We start from the raw sequence: 16,522 nt of genomic DNA, 5'->3' as shown, positions 1-16,522 counted from the left end.
TCTCGCAACTTGAACAGATCGTTGGTAGCAACATGCTAAGATCAAGGTCTGGCACACTCTCCATTAAGAAAAATACACTGGGAACATGCTTTCGAAAGATGCGCTGCTTTATATTATAGCTGTACATCGCTTCAAGCCGAATAGGATGGTTTACCCTTGTTTTTGCGTCCATATTTTGCTACCTAAAACCAAAATCAAAAGGTGCACATTCCAAATAATATTTAGCGTGGGGGGCCGAATTCCATTTTCTTTATAAACTGCGCTTGCCATATGCGGGTTCAAGTCAGTCAGGTACAAAAAGAGCAGAGGGGGGGGGGGTAAAAACACATTTCATCCGCTTTGTTGCGTGAACAGACCTTGCGGCAAGGGACAAGGGAACGCGCGTGCTAGGGATATACTCCGCCCCCCCCCCCCCCCTCCGCTTCTAACCAGGTTTTTTTCGTTCATTATGGGAAGAAAATCTGTGGTATGACAGTTCTCCAGCGCCTCCTCTGCTCGAGCAGCCTGGGACCGCGCAAAATTTCTTCATGACAGCACGAAATATAACCAGGCTACAACCAGGCCTCACCAGCGAAAACCGATCGGTCTAGGCAGGACAGCCTACTAGGATACGAAGAGCCACGTACAACAAGCCTCGAGGAATAGGCAAATGGCAAACCACGTGAGGCAAACACATGGGCAAACAGGAGCTACAGGAGCAGCTATTTCTTCTATAGGGGCGCAAATTCTTGGATTCAGGAAAATAGAGCCTTAGCGTTTCTTTTGTAACATTTTATTTGAAGTGCTTTGATCTAAAATAAATGTTGGTTTTGTAAGTATATTAGTAAACGCAAGAACATGACAAAGGGGATCTTTATTCATGAGTTCAATTGGCCATGAATTTACTGTTCGTCCAATCATCAAATCGGACCCTGCCACAAATGGCCACTGTGTGCTTGCACCATCAGTGGTCTGAACTCGCTGTCACGAGCAAATTAAAATATTAAATACTGGATAATACACAAAACAACCACCGTTGATCGTGTCACTATAAATAAATCTACGTAACCAAGAGGCAAAATTATGTGCTTAAAAATTGTTTCGGGCTCCTTTAAGCTGTTACGAACAGAGGCGGCTTTCGACAATGCTTGGGACATTGGAAGGAGAAAATGGTCATGGGCTCCCCTAGAGCAGGAGCATCCATAAGGGGTGATTTCCAGGTTTACGAAGTCTTCGGAATGTCAATGAAAATGGGAGACTCCTCCCAAATCCGTTGGCATACAAAAGACCCAGCCGCTCAGGAGAACAGCCGATCGGGCAGTGTCGTGACGTGAAGGTCCCGTGCCGGAGCAGCGCTCCCCCACGCCAGCCGTTCAGGGCAACCAATCATCCGATGGGCAAGGCGGACCCAAGCATTGCCGGAAAAGGAATGGTTAAAGGCTGGTTCTATGAACCGAGACCTTGAGTAGAGTCCCGACCCCTAGCATGGACTAAAGCTCACCACTTGGCCAAAGGCTGCGATATACTGACCCGTAGGTCCAGTACTATACAAAGTGAAGTTTATTGGCTTCCAAACGCATAAAAAACGCACAATACTTTCACAATGTGGACCTGTCAATACATACACTTATATAAAGGATACAAAACAATATGCCGACACAATCCAGATGTTGCAAATCACTCTACATTAACAGTCTCAACCCATACAGGGTCTGCTAGCACTTTTATACACTTTACATCAATTTGTACAAAAAGGATACAAAAGATACAATAATAAAATGGAGTACAACTCAAATCTTGCCATCCCAATGCACAAGAAGGGGAAAGAAAGGGGGGGGGGGATGTACATGCATACAAGTTATCCAATGCACACTATTTGTGGGATCAATACAACAATGTCGGCATGGTTAGCCCATTTGGTTTCACGACAAAAAAACGTGCGTGCCAGCGCTGCAGAAACCGCGCCTCCCCATCTACTTCGAGCCGCTCTGATAGGTATTCCCAGAGCAGAAGGCGCAGGCTCTGCAGCGCCGGGTACATGGCTAGTGCCGGCTGCCTGCGGGCTTCCGCCAGGCAGCGGCGCTTCCAGAGGACGAAAAAGGTACCTGCCACCACAAGCCGCGCAAATGCACCCCGCGGTTGTTTTCCCCGCACCGAAAACATACGTTAGACTAGATGCCACATAACTTTTGATACGCGACACTGAAAAGCAAAATGATCCCCTATCTCCGGTGCTCCGCACTGCGGGCACTAGCTTTTGGGGACCATCTCTATCGATAGGGGGTATCGATAGAGATGGTCCCGAGTCGGGAGCACGCCCCACCGCCGTCGCCACTCAAATTCTTTGACTTGATCCGGCATTGTGCTCGTGGCCCATGATCTCCAGCTCCTAGAACCAGTTCGCTCTGCCTCTTCTGCGCTGAGGCGAGCGCACGCCATGAGGCCACTTTTTCCGTTGGCGGCACCTCCTCTACGTTAACATATGGCACCTCTACATTGAGGGTTTCTTGAAACCTGGCGGCCGCCTGGTAGAAGGGGTGCGGCGTTTCCGCTCGCGGTCCCAAATGTCTTTGAGGAGTGAAGGCCCTCTTCGCAGTGCTCAGCCAGTATAACAGTAGGGGCCGTCCTGGGTAGTCTTCTTTGTCCAAAAGGCTCACGACTAGCTTGGTCATCACAGTCCGCGCAACCGTTTGGACACATGGCATTCCGAGGCCTCCACTATTACGGGGAAGTTAAACAAGCTGTCGCGCCAGTAGGGCCGTCTGACCTCCTCAGAAGAAGGTGCCTACTAGGCAGGATAGTCTCCCTGCCGTGCGTCTTGGCATCACTGCCACCCTTGCTACGTAGAGCGCGAAGGCAAGCGCGCTGTTCCTAATAACTGCGATTTTGGTGGCCGTAGACAAGTCAAAACGCGCTGCGTTTGAGAATACCCTGTTGGCTTTGTTGATGGCCAGGCTCCAAGTGGCTGGGGATACGTTTTCTTCTTGTAATACTCTTGTTTGGGCGAGTTGGTTCATCTTTGAAAGGTTATGTATACCTGCGCAAAAAACGGGACACAAAAAGGCACATAAACGACATATACGGTCCTTCTTGAAAGAGGACTCCCAGTACCCTAACAGCTTCCACCAAGCTGATCGGGTCTGGGAGCGCCTCTTGGAAACTGCCAAAGCGGAGGGCGCGACTTTTTTCCACGTTCAGTTTCGCTCCCGAGAGTGATGCATATTCCCTGAAAACTGTCAGGAAACTCTGTAGGCTTTGCCCGTCAGGCACAAGCAGGGAGATGTCGTCCGCATATGCCATTATCTGCACCTCTTCCTGTCCTATCCCCGGAAAGCCGCGGATGCGACGCTCGCAGACGACGCGCCGCAGCAGTGGGTCCAGCGACAGGACAAACAGTGCTGGTGACAATGGGCAACGCTGTCGCACACCTCGGGTGACAGCGAAATTGGGGAGCGCCTCTCCGTTCAATATCAAGTCACAAAACACATCTTCGTAGAGGAGCTGTATGGTTCCTATGAATTCTTCGGGGAGCCCATAGCATTCTTAGGACTTGATATAAGTACGGGTGTTCGACCCTGTCGAATGCCTTAGCCTGATCCAGCGATACGATTACTCCGCTCATTCGTTTTTCCTGTGCGCATGCAAACATTTCTCGGGTGAACGTGAGCGCGGCAAATACGGAGCGTCCCGGTACAGCCGACGATTGGAAGGGCAGATTAAATCTGCCAAAAAAGGCCTGAGGAGTATGGCGAACAGGGAAGTAATCAACTTGTAGTCACTGTTCAATAACGTTATCGGCGATGCTCCTTCTTTGGGGATCAAGATGGTACGTCCTGCTGTGAAGGAGGCAGTTTTCCTTCAAGCCCGGATGACCATGTTCACCAGTGTGGTTATCAGGCTCCCAAGAACGTCAAACTTCCAGTAGAAGGCCGCCATAATGCCGTCCCCACCAGGCGCGAATGAGTGTGTTATGTCTCGTAGGACTTCAAGCACTGCCGTACGCGATGCTGGGGCATAAAGTGCCGCACCCTCGGCTTCGGGCGGAGCCGGTAAGTTGTAAAAGAAGGTAGCAATACCTGTCACTCCATCGGCTTAATTTCGGAGGCCCGACGTAAATCGCGAGGCAAAGTGTTCGCGGAAGACGTGCGCGATTACGGCCGGATCCTCTGACATTGTGCCATCGCCCACGTCTACACTCTCCACCCACGCCGTTCGGTCATCGTGCCTGCGTGTGCTTCGGCTGTGCATCAAATCAGCCGTGCACTCCGCTGTGAGCGACACATCCCTGTTTTGCGTATCCTGATACCCATTTTGCAGGATGCGATGAGATCTGGTTCTCAAGATGTCCAGGTATTATTGCATGGCGAACGTTAACTCGTCGGCACTGAATTATCCTCATTCTTCTTAGCACATCGTTCAGTGCGGCAGTGCGCAGTGCACTTTTCTCCTTGCCTGCCCGAACGAGAATTGCCCGCCTTTCCGTCTTCAGGTTGTCCCACCCCTCGGGTGACAGCTGGTTGATGTCAGCAATAGAGTTCGACACCTCCGCCCGAATGTCGCTGATGCTCTTGCCATCCAGCATTAACGATGCGTCCATACGCCACAGATTCGGGTGCGTCGGGCGGCCTGCTGAACATCTCAATGTGGCCATGATAGGTGCGTGGTCACTCAGCTTTGACATATCTTGCGGGATAATTAACACCTCGCAGGAGACCAGGAGGGGTGTCAGAGAAGGGGGGACGTAGACTGTCTATACGGCTAGAGCTACGTCTGCTCGTGCGAGTGGCAACAAATTCGTCTCCATGAAGTTCCACCCACGCATCCGAGAGGTGGACCTGACGCACGAGTTTCCGTAGCTCTTTTGCCTGGTAGCAGGATGAGCGCTGACCTGGTCCTCTAATGTCCCGCTCCGAGTCTAGGACGCAGTTAAAATCTCCCAACAAAACGTGAGGGGTGGAATCCAGGAAGAAGGGTGTGATGGATTTGAAGAAGTCGTTGGTGAGTGCCCTTGTAACCGGAGTGTACACGTTCACGAATCGCGTTTTCCGCCCCTCTAAGAACATATCTACCGCAATAACAGGCCTGTCAGGACCGTATGTGCAATGCGCTCCATTGCGAAACGCGGGAGATACGAAAATAATCCCTACACCTCAACACCGTGAGTCTGTTAGCGAAAAGAATGCATCAACAGCAAAACGGGAACGAAAAGATAATACAACAGATGGGGTACGTAAATTGCACTCTTGCAAAAATAAAACATCAATTTCGTGTAATCTCGCAAAATGAATAATTTCGCGCTATTTGTCCGGGTTGCGAAACCCTTTAACGTTAAAGGTAACAAACTTAAAATAAGCCATGACAAATAAATAGAATGAACTCAAACAACAAACGAAACTGAGAAACTATAGAACAAACAATGCGGACAGACTCGCAGCACGGTGCGGCGGGTAGCATCCATGAAGGCGCAACATTGCAGTAGTGGCACTGAGACGGGAGGGCTCCCTGGTCCATGAGACGCCTCGGCTGGCGGCCCCGCGGCGGCAGGACGACGATGCCAACCGGTGCCAACGGCTGGGTTGCAAGGGGGTCCAGTCGGCGCACTCGGCTGTGGAAAAAACACACAGTCACTCACGTGCCAACACAGTCCCAACCGGTACACTGTCTATCGTTCGTCCCCCGTTCCGCCCGAGACGACAGGCCGGGGTGGTGATCCCTTGATGGCGCCTTGGAGTGGACGCCGGGACCACTGACGATCAGAAAGGAGGGATGTGGGCCGTTACGGCCCTGTCGCTCTTTTGTTGGCGCCATGGTGCTTAATTCTCCGGCGGCCTAGTGTTCATTTCGCTTGTCTCATTGCCACTCACCTTCTTGGGCTTTTTCTTCGGCGCCGAGCCGCACGGGCCCGATCCGCTATCCGAAGAAAGAGTCCGCTTTGCCAAGTCCTCTTCTGCACCGGACGTCTTCCGTGTTGGCCGCAGCGAGGAGTCCCCACTAGTTGGTCGCTGGGGCATCGCAGCCGCTAACGAACCAGGAAAAAGACGTTCTTCGCTCCTGGCTCTCCCTGATCCCACCTGCGATTTAATGGGTGTGTGCAACGGAGAGTCTTCTGTCAGGGACTCGGACACCTCCCCGGAGGTCTTAGATAGTGTCCGTTGCGCAGCGGTGAGATCCGCCTCGAACAAAGCTTCTTCCAGGGATGGAAGCTCCGGTAATCAGGACCCTTCGTCATCGGAACCTAGGTTGGCGGCGGCTCCTTGCTCATCCGCAGCAATGGTGATCGTTGAAGCTTTATCATCATCAGGCCCGGAGTCACGAGACACGTGGCCACCATCCGACGGTTCCTGTGGAGTCGCAGCAGCACCGCTTGGCCCTTTGTGGTGCGCAGCAGCAACCGCTGCTACAGCCGTAGCGTATGTGCGTGGCAGGACGCAATCCGATGTGGCATATGCGCCCCACTGCACCGCTGCAACCAATACTGCAGGTCTCCGTGCTGTGTTCGTACGCGGAGCAGCGTCCGCACTTGGTTGCTTGGCAAGCAGCACCCATGTGGCCTTCTCCTCCGCATCGCGAGCATACCCGCTTCATGCCGCGGTATTCGAGCAGAACTCGATAGCCCGCGACAGAGAGAAAGTTCGGCGGGGCTTGTACCATGTCCAGTTTCACTAGACTGCAACCGTTGTTTACGTGACTCTTTCCTTTGAAGCCGGGCTCAGTGATGGCCCACACCTTTCCGTATGGTGTCAATGCTGTAGTCAGGGCATCGTCACTGACACATGGCGGCAGCCTGAAAACAGTAACAAAAACCACTGGAGCAGCAAGCTGCACCGGCGGAACATGATGACTGCCGACGAGCCCAGTGTCCGCGGCAACAACTTTGGTAGCTTGCACCATCGAACAAACAGCAGCCAAGAACTTGGTTCCGCCGAGGTGCTGCAAGTACTGCAGCCCCCGACACCGACGACGCCCTCGAGGGCATCAATGGTGTCATCTGCCGGAGCAGGCTTCGGCAACTGGAAGGCCGAGTGCTCGGAGGTGGGTGGTCCATCACCGCAGGACCGGGGCGCCAGGCAGGAAACCCGGCCAAGGACCGCAGGCCGCAGGAATCCGGGCAGCTGGACCTGGGGAGGGGGGGGGGTTCCGCCAGGTGGAGGGGCTCAGGCTACCACGCAGCAGGCCACGCGCCAGGGCACGACGACGAGCAGCAGGACCTCGCAGAACCAGGAGGCAGGACACCAGGCCGCCAGCAGCAGGGGCCCCGGACGCCAGGCAGCAGGCCAAGCACCAGGGCAGCAGGACCGACGGTACCACGGGAACGGAGGGGGTGTCAGCCTAGACGGGCAGCATGACCCCTCCAACCAGATAAAATGACGTCCTCTCATCCTACGGGCTTAGCCAAAAGGCCGAGAAGTACTATACTTTGATCTTAGCCCAAAGGCCGAGAAGCGATAAATTGGCGATGATCTGCTGTTCGATCTCATCAAAAATATGTGGCCAAGCGGCGCCACTTATCGGCTGTTGCAGAAACAGCGCCGGTCCACCGTTTTAGGTAGTAGCACTTGTTCTACGGTTTGCCAGATGACACCTCCCTTAGAGGGGATTCTTAATCAAACCATTTCCTAGCACCCCGAATAATATACCCACACGAAATTACGCGCGGTAAAGTAACCCCAAGTGGCACAGCGTCCACGCGGCGCCCAACAATGCAGTAAGACAGGCGCAATGACAGGATTGCTGTGCGAAGCACACAGAAAGCAGCGAGCTCGGGTGAAAAAAATTAGTTCGTCTCACCTTGGAATTGCGACTGTCCTTAATCCATCAACGGGGAGTCGCTTAGGCGGTCCCGGAAGTGGTGTAGTACTGGATCGACCCGTACTGCCCTGAACGCTCTGCCGCGCTCGAAAACTTAGTATTAATGTCAACGTCGAAACGAAAATGTCGAAAAAAAAAAGTCCGAAAAAAAAAAACAATTCAAAACAATGCCCTTTTTTCGTTTCTAAAATTGCGATTGTCCTCCCCCCAACAAGGGGGAGTCACTGGGCCAGTCCTGGAATTAATAAGAGCGAGTTGGCGGGCAAGTTGGTTTTGCATATTTAGGGAGCAGCGCAAAGGACGGGACACTGAGACACAAGAAATCAAGAACACAAGGCGCTGACAATCAACGGAGGTTTACTGCAAAAAGTCAGAGATTATGTAGCCAAGAGAATAGGGGGTGGAACTTCGATAAATATAGTGCTCAGTCACCGGCCGTCGGAAGATAGTCACGTCAGTAAGTGAAACATTTGCTAATGGTTGAAATTGTGGTGAAAAACAGCCTCCAATGGAACACAAGCTAAACAATAGATTAACAATAATGGAAGACGAAGACAAAATGCAATAGCGGTAGAATCTATAAAACATAAAAAGGTAAAAATTAACGTATAGAGGTCCTTAGATTAAAACACAATAAAACAAACTGAAAACGAATGGCAAAAGCAATGATAAGCGCCCAAAAGGTGTCAAATCCCCAAAATATTTAAAAAGTATAACATTATGAGGAGTAACACGACTATGGGTGAAGAAACAATTAAAACCAGTAAAATTGTAAATTCACCAAAGAGCCAGGCGATGAACAATAAAACACTAAGAAAGGATGGATGGAAACAACTTTATTTATTAAAAAAAAAAACGTCTTCCAGGGTGGTCCCCTACTAGACGAGCCATTTGTGAGCGGCGGGTTGAGCTGTCCGCAAAGCAGCCTCCCAGGCACTAAGAAAGGAAAGGGACAGCCACAACGCATGCCCGGAGGAGCTTAAAATTGCTGGTGTGCTAACACAGTGGTCCTTGGCACGGCGGATTTTGATAGTTTCAATTATCTCCCTAGACGTACGATGTCGTCCTTTGCCGATAATCGAACAATTATGCAATACAGGGGTGCAAGATTTCTTTTCATATTTTTGGCAGTGATTGGCCATATTCCACGAAATTAGTGTTTCCTACATAATTGTTATGCTCTTGAAGCATTATATTTATGCATCTAACCTGTATGGCCGATGTACTGCCTCCCGCAGGTCATAGGCACAGAATAGATAACAATGGAGGCAGAAGAAACGTGAGGATTGCTGTGCGTCTGCCCACAGCCACGGTCAATCGGTTGGTTGTTGACACTCTTACCGAGCGAGGCAAGCTTGTTTGGCTCGGAGAAAACAACGTGCACGCCTGCGCGTTTACCAACCTCTTTTAAAGCGTGGCTGATTTGATGAAGGTAAAACAAGACGACGACTTTTTTGCTGTCGCTCTGTTTTGGAGCCGCTGAACGTTTCTTGCTCAAGCTTCTGGTCACTGATATCAGGAGGGGCAGAGGGTAGCCCGCGTCAAGAAGCCGTCCGACCTGCTTGAGAACACTATCATCAAGCCGAAGTTCACATGTTTTTTGAACGGCATTGAGCAAACACAACCTGATGATGCCTTGCTTTATTAACTTGGAGTGTACAGACGAATACGAAAGGAGCGGTTTCTTACCTCTGGGCTCATAGGACCAGCAGGTGTGCACATCAGAAAAGTAGACGTAGGTTGAGGAAACACTATTGTTATCTTCAGGGAATTCAGATGTTAATACGAGAGGCTGAAGGCACCGGTCAAACAGGGATTGTACTTTGGTAGAAACTTTTCTAAATTTTTTTTCACCTCATTTTAAAAGGACGAGATAGTCGTCTACAAAGCGAAAAATTTCTCAACATAAGTGCTACGCACCTTTTCCTGAGGTAACCTGTCATAGTGGGCAAGGAACAGATCGCTAAGGACAGGGGCTGCACATTAGCCTATGCACACACCTTTCTTTTGCAGGTAGGTACGCTGGTTCCACTGAACAAAGGAGGTCTTGAGATAAAAATTCAGGATTCCCAGAAATTCCTCGCTGAAAAACCCGATTTGGTTTTGGAAATTAATTACGCCAATAATGTCGATAGCTTCTTCCACACAATTCAATAGTTCCTGGTGAGGCAACGAATAATATAGGTCGTTGATATCGATAAAGAACCCTTTAAGGTCGTTAAGCGGATACGTGCTTAAAAACTGAATAATATGCTCAGACCCGTCAGTTGCAAAAGAATCATTTACCTCTAAATGCTTTAGTCAGTGCTTAATGAAAGTAGAGAGTACCGTCTGCCAGGATTCTTGCTCGGATACGATAACTGTAAACGGGCAGCCTGGTTTGTGCGTCTGAACAGAGAATAATACATTACCTGTTAATTGTCTATTGGATTTCACAGAGCACGCTAGCGTATCAAGTTTAGCGGTCTTACAGAGGCGAAGTGCTTGGCTTTTTACTTTGGACAGGTTGACAGCTTCCTTTCCTTCGAATACAGACTCTAAGGCGGTGATGGCTCTCGTGTTATATTCGCCAGTTCTAAGCACAGTGAAACCGCCGTCTTTTCCAGAGGGGAGCAGAAACAGTCCATGGCTTTGAAGGAAGGTTTTAGCTTGGCGTACTGGCAGCGTCCAAAAAACGACTTGCGCTTCAACAGGAGGTTAACGCCCTCGGAGATGCACCTGTCCTTGTTGCAGTTCGGAGCTCGTTGCGCCACTTGCCTCACGAAGCTCAGAAGTTCTACTGATGTCTTTTTGTTTTCAACGGCGAACTTCGGTCCCTGGCTAAGAACTGTAAGAACTTCGTCAGATGAGCCGACATAAACGACGGTAGGCACAGGATTCCGGTTCAATGCAGTTTTCTTTGACATCCACGCCTGTAGCTGAAGTTGCCGTTGCCGAAGGAACTCCACCGTGCTTTCCAGAATACGGGCACGTTGTTTAAAAGTTCTGTAAGATGCTTTGTTGGAGCAAAGGCCAAGGTGAAGGGTTTCCTTGTAGAGGCAGAATTGCCGCTTCCACTCGGACCTCAGAAGTTTCAATATTCGGTTAACATGGCCGGCGGACGAGGAGAATCCGCTAAATATAGTCAAAACGTCGGGGGGTAGGAACTTGTGGCGGATACTGAAGAAGAGGGTACGGCACCGGCAGGCAGCAAGAGTGCTTAGAGAAGTCAGGAGGCTTGTATAACAATTCAGAAAGTTGACAGAGCCCTAAGAACAAGAGATGAAATTATTAAGAACGACTTGGCGGGCTATTTGGTTATGCATATTTAAGAACCAAGGCAAAGGACGGGACACAGAGACACACAAAAGCACAAACACAAGGCGCTGACTATCAACGGAGGGTTATCGTAAAAGGCGGAGTTTATGTAGCGAAGAGAACAGGGGGTGGAGCATCGATAAATATTGTGCTCAGTCACCGGCTGTCGGAAGATAGTCACGTCAGTAAGGTAAAACATTTGCTAATGGTTGAAATTGTGGTGAAAAACAGCCATCGATGGAACACAAGATAAACAATGGATTAACAATAATGAAGATAAAAAGCAATAGCGGTAAAATCTATAAAACGTATAAGGTAAAAATCAAGGTGTAGAGGGCCTTAGTGAGAATAAAACACACTAAAACAAACTAAAGCATTTAGAGGTAACTGATCGTTTTGCAATTGAGGGGTCTGAGCATATTATTGTTTTTAAGCGCGTATGCGTTTAAGGACCCTAAAGGATTCTCCATCGATATCAAGGACCTATAATATTCGTTGGTGCACCAGGAATTATTGAATTGTGTTGAAGAAGCTATCGACATTAATTGTGTAGTTAATTTCCAAAACCAAATCGGGTTGCCCAGCGAGGAATTTCTGGGAATCCTAAATTTTTATCTCAACTCGTCCTTTTTTAAGTGGAACCAGCTTACCTACCTGCAAAAGAGAGGTGTGTGCATACGCTCATGTGCAGTCCCCGTCCTTAGCGACATATTCCTTGCCCGCTATGACAGGTTACTTCCGGAGAAGATGCGCGGCAATTGTATGGTAAAAAATGTTCGTTTTGTAGCAGACTATCTCGTCCTTTTAAAATTCAGTGAAAAAGAATTTAGAAACATTTCTACCAAAGTAACAATCCCTGTTTGACCGGTGTCTTGAGCCTCTTGTATTAACATCTGAATTCCCGGAAGGTAACACCATACGTTTTCTCGACCTACGTCTTTATTTTTCTGACGTGCACACCTGCTGGTCCTATGAGCCCAGAGGTAAGAAACCGCTCCTCACGTCTTCGTCTGCCTACTCCAAGTTAATGAAGCAAGGCATCATCAGGTTGTGCTTGCTCAATGCCGTCCAAAAAACATGTGAACATCGTCTCGATGATAGTGTTCCAAAGCAGGTCGGACGGCTCTTTGACGCCGGCTACCTTCTGCCTCTCCTGCTATCAGTGGCCGGAAGTTTGAGCAAGAAACGTTCAGCGGCTCCAGAACAGAGCGACAGCAAAAGAAGTCGTCGTCTTGCCTTACCTTCATGAAATTAGACATGGTTTAAAGAAGGCTGTTAAAGGTGCAGGCGTCCACGTTGCTTTCTCCGCGCCAATCAAGCTTGCCTTGCTCTGTAGGAGAGTCAACAACCAACCGATTGACCGCGGCTGTGGGCAGACGCACGGCAATCCCCACGTTTTTTGCACCTCCGGTGTTATCTATTCTGTGCCCCTGACCTGCTGGACGCAATACGGTCAAACGGGTAGATGCGTAAATATAAGGCTGCAAGAGCATAAACATAATGTAAGAAACACTGTAGTTTCTGGAAATATGGCCAATCGCTGCAAAAAATGTGAAAGTCAATCTTGCGTCCCTGTATTACATAATTGTTCGATTATCGGCAACGGACGAGATCATATGTCTAGGTAGATAATTGAAGCTATAAAAATCCGCCGTGCCAAGGACCACTGTTTTAGCACACCATCAATCTGTTTATTGGAGAAAGAAATGAAATTTCTAAGTGCCTCCGGGCATGCGTTGTGATGGTTCCCTTTCCTTTCTTAGTGTTTTCTTGTTCATCGCCCGGCTCTGCTGTATTTACAATTTTGCTGGTTTTAATTGTTTCTTCACCCGTATGCGTATAACTCCTCAAAATGCTATACTTTTAAAGATTTTTAAGAATTTACCCCCTTTGGGCGCTTACAATTCCTTCTGCCATTCGGTTTCAATTTGTTTTAGTGTTTTATTCTCACTGAGGCCCTCTACTCCTTGACGTTTACTTTTTACCTTTTATAGATTTTACCGCTATCTATTGTCATCTCTCATTATTGTTGGTCCATTGTTTATCTTATGTTCCATCGATGGCTGTTTTCACCACAATTTTGATTTTTAACTTTTACGTTTTATACATTTTACCGCTATCATTTCCTTTTCATCTTCCATTTTTGCTAATCTATTGTTTATCTTGTGTTCCATCCATGGCTGTTTTTCCCCACAATTTCATCCACTACCAAATGTTTAACTTATTGTCCTGACTATCTTCCGACGGCAGGTGACTCACCACTATCTTTATCGCTGTTCCACTCCCTGTTCTCTTCGCTGCATCATTCCTGCCTTTTTGCAAAACCTCAGTTGATAGTCAGCGCTTTGTGTTTGTGCTTTCTTCCGCCTGTGTCCCGTACTTTGTGCTGTTGTCTAAATAACGGTCCTGGAAGTAGTGCATTAGCGGGTCGACCCGTGGCGGAGGTGAGAAAAACCCCGAACGCTCCGCCGCGCTAAAATATCAGTTTAATATCATGGGTACAATTAGAACCCATAACAGATATTAAGCTGTTAAGAACAGAGGTGGCTTTTCACAATGATTGGGACATTGGAACCGAAAATGGTCATGGGCTCCTCTAGAGTGGAGCATCCATAAGTGGGGGGGGGGGGATCGCTAGGTTGACCAAGTCTTCGGAATGCCAATGCAAATGGGAGACTCATCCCTATTGCATTGGCATACAAAATACCCAGCCGCACAAGAGATCAGCCGATCGGGCTCTGCCGTTACGTGAAGGTCCGGGCCGGAGCACCGCTCCCCCACGCCAGCCGTTCAGGGCACCCAGTCATACGTTGGGCAAGGGGGACCCAAGCATTGCCGGAAAGGAAATGGTTAAAAGCTGGTTCTAAGCCCCGAGACCTTTAGTAGAGTCCCGACTCCTAGCATCGATCAAAGCGCTATACTTGGCCAAAGGCCGAGTTATACTGCCCTGTAGGTCCAGTACTATACTTTGATCTTAGTCAAAAGGCTGAGAAGCGATAATCTGGCGTTGTTGTTGTGGCTGTAGGAAGAAGGAAAAGAAACTGCACAGGCCTGAGCTGAGCCACCTCCGCTGCCTCGTGCAGACAGAAGAGAAAATAGAGAAGAAAGAAAAGGAAGAAGGAGATAAAAACGCACTCCGCAACAACAACCGTTGTCCACCACCGAAGCGGTAGCGGGTGCAATGACCGCCTACAACAGAATAAACTTCGGTGGCAGGCTAGCCAACGCCGCATGCGGCGTTGACCCACCTGTTGTTGTTTGTTGTGGCTGTAGGAAGAAGGAAAAGAAAATGCACGGGCCTGCTACTGGCTCTGTAGCTGAGCCACCTCCGCTGCCTCATGCAGACAGAAGAGAAAATAGAGAAAGAAAAGGAAGAGGGAGAGGAAGACGCGAACCGCAAAAGCAGCCGTCGTCCACCACCGAAGCGGTGGCGGGTGCAATGACGGCCTACAACAGATAAAAATTCGGTGGCAGGCATTCCCCCGCCGCAAGCGGCGGTGTCCTACCTGTCCCAGCCCCATAAGGGGAGTGTCTCTGTTGACCCACCTGTCCGGCTTTCCCTGCGGTTCGATCCTATTCAAAATATGTGCCCAAGTGGCGCCACTTTTCGGCTGTTGCAGAACCAGCGGCGGTAAACCGTTTACTGTAGTAGCACTTGTTCTATGTTTGCCAGATGACGACACATCCCTCAGAGGGGATTCTTAATAAAACCATTCCCTAGCAACACAAACAATTGACCCACATGCAATAATGCGCTGAAAAGTAACCCCAATTGTCACTACGAGCAGGAGGCGCCCGACAATGCAATAAGACAGCGACAATGGAAGGATTGCTGTGTGAAGCATACAGGTGGGCTCGGTGACTGCACCACAGCGCAGCCACCTAATCCGCTTACCTTTGCGATGCAGACGACCGTCCTCGCTTTTGCCAGCCTGCTGCTGCCGTCCCTGGCAGGCCTGTCTACGGGGGCGTCATCGGTGTGCGCACTGCCGTACACTGGAGATGACCCTGGCTCCTACCATCCACCACCCGGCGAGTGCTCGTCCCTACTGGATATGCCGCCAGAGGAGCTGCACACACCGGAAATCACAGTACCATGGATGGCCACATCGACATCAGCAACAATTGCCAACATGTATAAAAGAGCTTCACCCGCTGACACCGCTTCGTGGGCTCGGTGACTGCACCACAGCGCAGCCACCTAATCCGCTTACCTTTGCGATGCAGGTCAGTACACCGTATGCCCTCTTCGCTAAAAAATCCAGTAATTATATCTTGGTGCAGTTTCCGAGCCCGCACTGCTGTGTCGCCATTGCCGTTGAGTGTGCTCACGTAATTCATTCCTTGCTCATGCTATCAGGTGACGTTGAGACTAACCCTGGTCCTGAGGGCAACGCTGCTGTACTCGCTGAACTACAGAAGCTAAACGCGGGCCGGCCAGACCCTGTTGATTACGGAAATACAGGGCCTCAAAACACAGCTGAACACAACAGATCAAACCATAGCAAGCCTAGACAAACGAATGGCCGATCTCGAAACGCATTACCAAACACTTCTTTACCTCAAAAACGATATTGAAATAATGCAGTCAACCACAATCGACCAAGCTAAAAAGATTAAAGAACTAGAAACACGCCTGGATGACGCGGAAAACCAATCACGTCGGAATAACCGTATTTTCTATGGCATCACTGATCCTGCTAGCGCTGAAACGTGGGCTGAGTCAGAAAAACTAGTCATTGATGTTTGCCGCAATAATCTTGATATAACCTTGGAACCTAACGACATTGGAAGAGCGCATCGCCTCGGAAATCATTCAGCCGACCGAATTCGTCCCGTAATCGTAAAATTCCTATCTCATAAAACCAAAGACGCACTGTTATCAAATGGCCGTAAATTGAAAGACACAAACTACAGTATCGGAGAGGACTTCTCCTGCACCGTTCGACACGCGCGTAAACAGTTGCTGGCGTTTGCCAAAGCCAATTCTAACAAGTACTCCTTGCGCTTCAAAACCCTGCACATCGGCTCAAAACGCTACGTATTTGACGCATCATCCCAAGCCGTTAAGGAAATAGCATAGCAATTGTCCCGTCACAAAACTTTAACAAATCGTCGACCCGCTCCACCGCACAATGTTCTCTCATGAAGTAAGACTAACCGGCCAAGAAGACGCACACAGGAAAAATCGACACAGAAAGAAAGAGGCTGGTCTTTCCAGCCTCTTTCTTTCTGTGTCGATTTTTCCTGTGTGCGTCTTCTTGGCCGGTTAGTCTTACTTCATGCAATGCACCAACTATCCCAACAACGTGTTTTACTCAATGTTCTCTCGTTTTCGACGATATTCACTAACATCCGTAGTCTTCTTCCAAAGCGCGAACTCATATCAAACATCATGTCGTCATCCGGGAGCAACATACTAATACTAACAGAAACT

The 16,522-nt window shown here is 49.3% G+C and overlaps 2 pseudogenes; one reads left to right on the top strand and one right to left on the bottom strand.

Moving 5' to 3' along the window:
- Window positions 1-13,475: 13,475 nt before the first annotated feature.
- On the bottom strand, window positions 13,476-13,646 carry LOC146171069 (U2 spliceosomal RNA; annotated as a pseudogene).
- Window positions 13,647-14,943: 1,297 nt separating this feature from the next.
- Window positions 14,944-16,168, top strand: LOC146171068 (uncharacterized; annotated as a pseudogene).
- The last annotated feature ends 354 nt before the right edge of the window (window positions 16,169-16,522 follow it).

Source organism: Amblyomma maculatum, unplaced genomic scaffold (genome assembly GCF_055883805.1).
Source record: "Amblyomma maculatum isolate TAMU_Amacu unplaced genomic scaffold, ASM5588380v1 scaffold_23, whole genome shotgun sequence".
Lineage (NCBI taxonomy): Eukaryota > Metazoa > Arthropoda > Arachnida > Ixodida > Ixodidae > Amblyomma > Amblyomma maculatum.
The sequence above is the reverse complement of the archived record's forward strand: the minus strand, read 5'-3'. Positions and strand labels throughout refer to the sequence as shown.